Source organism: Rattus norvegicus, chromosome 2 (genome assembly GCF_036323735.1).
Source record: "Rattus norvegicus strain BN/NHsdMcwi chromosome 2, GRCr8, whole genome shotgun sequence".
Lineage (NCBI taxonomy): Eukaryota > Metazoa > Chordata > Mammalia > Rodentia > Muridae > Rattus > Rattus norvegicus.
This window is the reverse complement of record NC_086020.1, coordinates 1758464-1768320: the sequence shown is the minus strand read 5'-3', so window position 1 is coordinate 1768320 and position 9857 is coordinate 1758464. Positions and strand designations below refer to the sequence as shown.

Genomic DNA, 9857 nt, shown 5'->3' with positions numbered 1-9857 from the left:
GGCTGCCTCAGTATTCTGTTGCTCGTGATTTTTGTAAAAACCGAATTTTTAAAGTCTGTTAATGTTTCACAAAGAGGAAAGCACAGTTTGAGGTATCCTATAATTTTACAGCTTTACATTGTGTGTTTCTTTCTTTTAGGAGAAACCCTACCCAGTACAAGCCATCACATGCACAGAATGTCCAATGAGTGGGTTGGTTCTCCACAGTCCTTGGTGTAGTATTTAGTTTAGTCATTTACATTCTTTTGTATATGAACCCCAATAGGCTTATATGTTTGAATACTCAGTCATCAGGGAGTTGAATTATTTGAGAAGGATTAGGAGGTGTGGCCTTTGGGAATAGGTATGGCCTTATTGGAGGAGGCATGTTATTGGAGGAGTGGGTTTCGAGGTTTAAAAGTTCAGTGTATCATTCTGGGATATATTAGGATGTACAGCTCTCAGTTACTGCCCCAGCACCTTCTTACTTGCTTCTGGCCAATATAACGTGTACTGATTTTCTAAAACTGTAAGCAAGCCCCCAATTAAATGTTTTCTTTTACAAGAGTTGCTTTAGTCATGGTATCTCCTCATAGCAATAGAATCTTGACAAACACAGAGTTTATTTGACTTACAATTTCAGGTAACAGTCCATTATTTCAGGAAAATCATAGGAATTGCAGGAATTTGAGGCAGATGGCTAACGAATATTCACAGTCAAGAGTAAAGAGAGCATATCTGCACGGATAGTTACTTACAAACTTTTTTCACTTCTATATATAGTTCAGGGCCCAACCTAGGGATTGCTGCTGCCCATAGTGAGCTAGGACTTCTTACTAAGTATTCAAACATATGAACCTTTGGCAGCCACTCTCATTCAAGCCACCATAATCCCTTGTTCCCTAAGTTGATTCTTGCCAGGATATGTAATGACAGTAAGACAAATAAGACTAGAACAAAAATTGGTACCAAGAGTAACATAGTCGTTGGGTGCTGAGATTAAAAAAAAATTAAAGATATCTACCACCACCACCACCACAACCACCAAAACGTGCGTATAGTCCAACATGATTGAAACAATTCCTAAGTAAGACTCTCTTCCCAGGTGATTCTAGATTGTGTAAAAATGACAGCTAAAAGTAGCCAACAAAATGACCAAAACAAAGAAGAAAAGCAGCCTTAGAATATAGCCCCCTTTTCCATCACTGAGAAAGTGAGAACTCACTACTGCCCAGGAAAATCTGGACAATAGTACTTCAGTAGGAAGAGACATGCAGTGTGTGACAAGACATTCTACTACCAGTAAACGATACCATCTCAGTGGAACCCACTCTTCATTTAGTATTTTATGTTGTGGTATAATGTGTGATGCTCATTCTCGGAAGAATTCTGAGAACTTTGCAGTAATTCTGGATGGCTTACAATCCCTGCTCCTGCTGCTGGATTAATGAAGCATAGCTATATTTATGGGTGAGGTTGCTTTTCGGGCCATTCAGATTTTCATTTAGCTACTGTTATCTGTTGGAGCACGAGTAAGCCACTTAAAATTTCAAAATCTCAATTTTCTTATCTCATACGATGTGATGAAGATTGCAAATCCATTGCAATGTCTATTGTGTAATAAATTTTCAATAAATTATGAGAACATCATCAACAAATCTAGACTGTAAGCTTTTAAAGGGCATGGTGTCATATTTTTTCAGTCTAAAGAATTCAGATATTTAAAGTCCTCTAATTTTATGAGGTATGTCTAGTTGAGCACATATAATTCTAGCTTCATGAAAATCTGGAACACAAGAACTGACTGGCAGAATTAGAGATTCAGCTGTTGCTCATGTTTTGAGGGAGGTCAGAGGTCAGATAGCGTGGGCTTGAAGTTTGGTTTTCACTCTTGCTGAGGGGGTTCTTGGTTAAGGCAGGTAATCCCTCTATACTCCATTTCTGTATCTGAAAATGAGGCATGATTACTGGATAAACAAAACAGTGGAAAGAGTGCCCAGGCCGAGCCCTGTACGTTATAGATGGCTCAGTTAAGGCTTGCTATTGCTATCATTGACTTCAGGAACATCGTTCTGGCTCAAGTACCAAGTTCTAGAGGAAGTGCTGGTGGCCAGCAGGTCACATGTAATAATAACAGGTGATTTGATTTGGGGAAAAGCACAGCATATCTAGGCAAACAGCACAAAGAAAGCCAAAGACAACTGGAAACATGGTTGCTTTCACTACCCAGTGGAGACAGCTCACACTGATGTTATATTTGGGCAGCCATGAGCTCTTTCTGCATCATCAGAAGTACACCAGCATTTATTTACAGAACTCTGTGTTAGGGCAGCTGGGAAAGTCTTAAAGGAAATGAAAAGTAGAACCTAAGGGAAACAGAGTCTGGGGAGGGGAAGACTTCTGTGTGGAGGACATAGAGACTGATACAATATACTTAAGTATAATTTGTGTGTGGGTTTGCTTCTTGTTTTTCTTTGTTTTTAACTCGAGTCTCATGTATTCCTAGTAACAATCAAGAATGTAGCAAGAATGCAAAGGATCAGGGAGTGGATTATACAGGAGAAAGTGTGGGAGTTAGGAAAGCCATTCTAGAAGTATTTTTTCCTATTCATGTCAGCAAGGGTTTACTGAACATTCCTGTGTAGCAAGTCTGTGCTGTTAAAAATAAGATAAAGAGATACTATGCATCTCTGACCACGTTCCAATGACTATGCAAAGCCAGCCAGGAATACATTTGTAAAGCTATCTCTTGTCCTGTGATGAGAGAAACAAGCATTCTTAAGTGACTACATAAGGTAGTAAGAGAGCACAGAGACAGAGACAGACAGAGTGGGTCAAAGATATACCATGACATGAAACTACAGTTTACACCCTGGGGCCTTTGAGAATGACAGACCTAACTAGAGTACTGGAGAGTTTAGATGAAAGGCTGAGAAACATATGCCCAAGTATTAGGCATGCAGAAAGAGCAGGTTCTTTGGAACATCTGCAGGTGGGAATGACAAGGAGCAGCATCCACTGAGGTATACCAGGATCCAGCTGTTTTTGCAGATGGGGTACTGGAGAGAAACAGTTCAGTATTCTGATGATGTAAGGCTGGAAAGTACAGGATATATCAGAGGAGATACAGAACAGCATTAGCTTTCCAGGAAGGTGGGGAAGCTCCACCAAAGCATGTCAGACAGAGATATACCATACCAAAATTTGTTTAAATTTTATGGACAGTGCAGAGTTAAGTGTAGAGTATATTAATAAGGCATAGGAATGCCTACACGTAAGAAAATCTTATGACAGCAGCGGTGTGTTTTCTCTCACAGTGAAGGGGTGGTGACAGGAGGGCAGTGACTGATTCAGGTACTCTGCTCTCTGCAGTTTGGCTTTGTCATGCTTTGCTCTCCTAGAGGCCATTCTGCCATAAGAAGATGATTGGTTGAGCACAGGACCTTGCAATTGTGTTTAATGATACAAGAGTGGGATATAAGCCAACAGTTCCTTTATCATCCATCATAAAGGCCCTTCCAGAGACCAACAGCCTTAGTAGATTTCTGCAAGTCAGGTACATACCATCTCCAATGGCCACCTTTGGCTGTAAGAAAAGCTAAGCAAGCAGTAATTCTCCTTGTATAAAAGGTTTTGGCATGGGAAACTGGGAATAAACAACGAATAAGTTAAGCTACCATTTCTTCTACCATAGGGAGCAGGTGAGATACAATGAGGACCTGCAGCAGGCTAATGGTAACAATACATGCCTTTAGAAGAAACATGGAATTTAGAAATTCTTCTAGTTCTTGATGTGGAGTCTCAGGGGAAACTCAGAAAAAGGCTGGATATAGGTTTAAAAGCCAAAGGCTCAGGGCTGGGTCTGAGACTCTAGCTGTGATGAGGGGCCATTAGAAGAGTCCGGACACTCCAGGATGGCATGGAGCAGAAAGAGAATCAGGTCTCAGAAATGACATGCTTTTAGAGCAGAGGCATAAAACAAAGACCTTAAGGAAGAATATAAGGAGATGACCAGAGAGGAGAGCCGGGCAGAGAATTTCTAGAAAGAGACTCCAGAAGGGCAAGAAATACCAAAGAGGTCTAAAGGTAAAAGGCTGGAAATTGCATAGAGAATTTTGTCATATGATTTCATAGCTGGTCTCGATCTGAGCCATCTATTGGTGGAAATGGAACAGTCCATTTCCCTGTATTGTAAAGGAAGGCAGCTGGCTAGTTCAAATTCCTTCTCAGCAGAGACTCTAAAAATGCAGAGGAAGGAAATCAATGCAGTAGGAAGTAGAGAAAAGCATTAATGGCTTGACTGGGGTATAGTTAGGGATTAGGAGAAAGGCCAATAGAAAGGGAATGGTAGAAGACACAGGAGACACTTGTAGGAATGAGTAAAGGCATTCAGGCATCACCCTTTATCCATGGGTTTGTATTTTATTGCCTTAGTTATTCATGGCCAACTACCTGCAGCCCCCAAACTTCCAGAAATAAATAATGCATAGGTCTTTTTCAGTAAGTCTTATTAAAGCATCTTGTTCCATTCTGTTTTTGTTAATGCCTCTATGGCTTACTTTTATTATGATTTTTAACTACGTGTAGGTATGTGTGTCTGCATGTCTCTGGTTTCCACATTCCCTAGAGTATGAGACAGTCCTGAGTTGCATGAAGTAGGTGCTCAGTACCAAACTCAGGGGCTCCATGAGAGCAGCAAATTCTTTTAACTGCTGAGCAGTCTCCAGTCCCTTCAGCTGCACCCAATTAACAACTCAGTGCTGTCCTAGGGGTGCATAGAAAAAGCCCTAACACACAGTTTCAGAAATCCAGGGGATGTGTTCTGCAATGGAAGAGGTAGCAACTGTAATCATGACTGCCAGACCAATTTTAGTTGTCTGTCAGAATGGGGGCCACCATTCCTAGCTTTGCTGCACACAGAATCTGAACAGTATGAAGTTTTTGAGTCCAAAGAAAAGAAGAGGAAGGCTGTTGGGAAAGAATCTGAATGCCCCCCATACCATCTCTGTACTTAAAATTGTAGGAAACCTACATGCTCAGTAACACAGACGACAAGACTGCAAGACTCACAGTCGTTATACACTGTACATCTTACATCAAATACTATCTTGCGCGTGTTATTTCTTAGGCACAACATAATTCCACATGAGCCTCAGTCTGAGAAGACGTGCTAATTTGCCCTATTCTATTTTTTCACAGGCCATCACACCAACCTTGGAATATAGTTGGATAGCAAAGTTATGCAAAGAGTCCCTGAGTACTACAAGAGCTGGTCTACACACAGAGTGTGGTCCTCTGACTTTTCATGGGGCATGCTTGTCTGACAGTCTATGGAGCATATACTTCTGGCCTGTCCTTGGAGCGTGCTCGTCTGACTCACCATGGAGCATGCTCATCTGACTCACCATTGAGCATGCTCCCCCACCTATGCATAGAATGTGCTCTTGAGAACTTGCATCTATCTGCACACAGAGAAACAGATGTGCTTTCATTTTCCTAAGCAAAATAACAGGAAGTATCATCATTCTTGAGGTCACAGTATTCATAACAGGAATGTGTGGATAGTCACGTGAGATCTATTGGGAAGCATGGTGTCTGGTTCAGTCCCTATCTTGAGGGAGATAAAATAATCTCAGTTCTCAAATGGTGTCAGTCACCGTAAGGACCCAATCCAAGAGGACTAAACACTTCTGTAGTCCCTTATCATCTGAGCTTGAAAGGGGCCTCTGCCTCTTCAGCCAGCTGGGCAGCTCACAGAAATTCTATCCTTGCAAACGGAGATATAGGTACCAGAGAAGCAGCTCTTCCCTCTGATTAGTGGAACAGCTATGACAGAAATTGCCTTTTCCCAAAGACACAAAGTGACATATTAAAGGAGAAGCCTCTCTTTTGGTGCCATGGAGTCATTTAAAAATAAATGTAGAAACTCCAAAGAATGTCTGTTTAAGCACAGCTGTAATTCAGGGACACAAGACCATTCACTTCAGCCATCTCTCTGCCGGATTCACTTCTTGATCCTCAGATTATGTAGGAATCAAATCCAGTACTATCTTTACTTTCAAAGTCAGTTTGCCTGTTTTGCTGGTGACTACATGGTATGTTAGAGCCTTGTACTTATGCTTCAGTTTCCAAACCTAATCGTGATCATGGGCCAGTAATGTCGAGGACCAGGTCATGAAAGCCCTCATAGCTTACCCACCTGGGTAAGCTTGCAGGAATATTGCCAAATGAATGAGAGACTGATGAAAACTGGAGTACAGTAGTGGGTGTGTTGCTAAGCAGCCTGGTAAAGAGGATTACAAATTAGGTCCGATTAGTAGAAAAGGTGGGGTAAACAGTGAGAAAGACCGCTGTTCTGGGCTAGCAAAACTGGGTCCTAGTCCCAGGACGGCTTGCTTGGCTTTACTCACTCAACAAATACTCCTCGAATTTCTAGGCATTTGACAGGCTCAGAATAAGACAACATTTCTTCTCCCAAAACATACTGAAGGTGTCTAATTGGATCACAAGAGAGATATGGGAAGACATTCCACCTTGGTAAGTAAACGTGGGGTATGTGCTGAGCAAGAGGCTTCTAAATCAAGTTGTTGTCCAGGAAAGCATTCTGAAGACTATTGCTTCATGCCTTGAGGGATACAAAGGGTCATTTGTAGACTGGTGGAAAAATTTGCCCACCACAGGGAACGGGACTAGTGTTGTTCTACATCATGAAATGTAGGAGGTGGCATTTGACAGCTGGTAGCATAGCCAGAGGTGAATATAACCTAAGTTACGTTGGAAAGTAAAAATGCCATTGAGTCAGTACAATTTGCAGTTGAAGGTAGAAGTCTAGAGTCAAGACAAAACTGGGTTTAAAGATAAACTTTGACATACACCAGTCACGTGACAGTAATCACTTAAAAAACAAACAAACAAACAAACAAACCAAAAAAAAAAAAAAAAAACCAAACACTCTTCAAGTTTAGTTTCCTTAGCACAGTGTTCTCCTGATTTGGTTATCTATTTATGTCCAGCAACTCCTCTCAAATGAAATGCCTTAAGACAACACATATTTAGTAATTCTCAGGGTCATTATGAATTAAGAATGTGTTATGGCTTAAATGAGGCCCTTGCTTCAAGGGTCTATCACATGGCTGCAACCAAAGTCAACCATGGTTGTGGTGCTATCTCAAGACTCCAGAAGCTCATTTACAGGTCTCTTGGCAGAGTTTGATTCTTGCTGGCTGGTGACCAGAGACTCTCTGGAGTTCTTTACTATGTGTTGCCCTCCTAAGGCAGTATATAGCTTCCTCAGAACCAGTGGAGATATGGTGTTGACTGGCAAGACAGAAAGGCCATTGAAGTGAATTCTGATCACTATGGCCCCATTCTGTTGGTCAGAATTCACAAGCTAGCCTACCCTTCTCAGGTTGGCAGGGGTGGGTTGTTGGAGAGTAGGAGTGCATGGGAGGATGGGCATTTATACAAGAAAGAGAACACTAGGAAATCAAGCTGTGGGGATTCCATCTTTGATTTTGGTTTGCCTCTAATTTGTAGGCTAGACCTCCAGTCAAAGTTAGAGCTATTGTTATGCTGAATGGAGGAATGCTTAGCCAGAGGAGAAATGTTGAGCCAGAGGCAGAATGTACGGTGGGTGGAAGAGTAAATAAGGTTAAATAAATAACTAAGAGTAAATAAGAGTAAATAATTTGGACAAGTCAAATCGCCTCCTGCCTCTGAGACACCATTTTGTCCTCAGCAAAATGTAAATAGTTGGTCACAGGGGGACAAATGAGGCAAAAAAAGTGCAAGCTTCAGTTTGTTTTCTGAGGGAGAAAACATAGCTCTCTCCAGCTTGCAGGGACAAACTGCTCTGGGCCTTTTCTGTTGTGTTGATTAGGAGTCTGTCAGTCTGGTATCTTCAAGGATTTTAGTATTTGGCCCCTTGGAGACAATTTTAAAGAAATATATGAAATAATATATAAATAATTAAGAATTACATGGCTGGGAAAAACACAACGAGAAAGCTGGTTTTGGGAGTCCTTTAAAGTATGTCTAAGGCTTTTTTAAAAACTACCTTTGCTTCTAAGGATCCCGTGGCGGGTGGGCCTAGCTGAGAGAAAATTGGCTATACGTGGGAAATTTCACGCTCCTGATATTAAAATGGTAATAAAATCTCATCCGGCTCCCAAGGCTTAGAGCAGAGGGGATGTTGTTTATGGTGGAGGGGGTTCCCCAACACAGGTGCACCTCACAGGTTGTGAGGTTTCCAGCCCTACAGGGCAGCTGGGGTTATGGACTCTGCTAGGGCAGTTCCTTCACTTTGGGAGAAAACACTCAGTTGTCCCGCCCTGGCGCCAGGCAGCTTCACTCCAGGCTTCAATTGAATGGTGTCACACAAAGTGGGATTCACAGTCTGCGCTGGGGTGGTTTGCCCCAGGGAAGGTAAACAGCTGGGGAGGACATTTCAGAGGGTGGCAGTGTCCTCCCAAAGGTTAGCCAGGGATTGGGGATAGGACTTGGGGGTCAGCCTTTCACAAAGGCATGCTTCTCAGCAGGAAATGCGGGTGGGGCGGAGCAGTCCCCGGATAGAGACAAAGATTCTTTGAATCTTTATCCGATGGCCTGGCCTCTTGCGAGAGGGGTACCTGGGACGCCAGGGCAGGGAGAAAACTCCAGTGTGTAATCTCATTACCCTCCCTCGCTCTGCCAACCTAGAGCGCACAGTCGCTTAGAACCTACAGCTGCCCGCGCACTGAGTGTCCCTCCAGCCCAGGAGATCACCTCCTGCAGCGTCATTACCCATACTGGAGAGTCGTGGGTAGCCCAGGAGTACTTGGGACAGCCCAGACCAGATCCGGCCAACAGTCTCACCTTCCCAGGCTGGCTGCTCTACCAAACTACAGCAGTCTTAGGAAACCTAATGAGAACCAGTTGTAGTAGCCGCTGGCATACATTCTCAGAGTCGCTGATTGGTCAGTGGCTGAGAGCTGTAGCCAATCAGCGCGGTTTTGGGGTCCGCATTGCGGACCAAAGGTCCGAGTGGGCATCTGCAGGCACAGTGGCCTGCAGAGACTCGAGGTGTGGAGGGCAGAGCCAGGGAGGAATGAGCATGTCTTGGGACCCCACAGCCAGGCGCCATCACCGCCTATCGCTGCTCCTGGTGCTCGTGCTGCTGTCACGAGCCGGGGCTCTGCGTCCTGTGGAGCTCTTTCCTTACGGGGACTTGTGGGGAGATCTGCTGCCACAGGAGGGCGACTTTGAAAGCTCCCCGGCTGTGAAGCTAGCAGTACCTCTATGCTTCTACGGTGTCCAGTTCAGCAACCTCTATGTAAGTTCAGCTCCCAGAGGTGCGTGGCTTGGTGTGGGGTTGTAGTTTCTTCCCAGGGTGTGGAGCAACTAACCTCAACGTTTAACTGTCATCGCCGCTGGGGACCGGGCTTAGCGGTGGCGCTGCAGCTTCTTGATCCCTACTGTGGAGGAATAAGGATCATTTCAAGGGAGAGTTGGAACCGTCCCCCTCTACTTCAACTTCCCAGGCAGGAAGATGAAGTTGAGGCTGCTAGTGCGGTTTGTGTTTAGGGGCGGTGGGAGGCTGTGCACGCAGGCATAGCAATCTAATTAAGGACACGACGCCCAAGGTGTGCAGTGGTGGAGAAAGATGAGCAGGTTCAAGAGTGGCCGCACCTGTGGGTCGCAGTGCACTTGAGCACTGTCGCCAAAGTTGAGTTTGTTACCCTGAATGTGTCTCAACCTGCAAAGAGGAGGGAGTCTTCTTGACCCGAGTAGAACTCAGACCTTAGGTGCATTCGACTGGTGGTTGCCCACCACCACTTTGAGCGACCACGGTTTTGCCCTTTAAAAATGTTTATGTGGGGCGGGATTCACGTGCCACCTCA

The 9857-nt window shown here is 44.0% G+C and overlaps 1 pseudogene; it reads left to right on the top strand.

Moving 5' to 3' along the window:
• Nid2-ps3 (nidogen 2, pseudogene 3) overlaps positions 1-9857 on the top strand; it is a 96599-nt pseudogene that overhangs the window by 42869 nt on the left and 43873 nt on the right.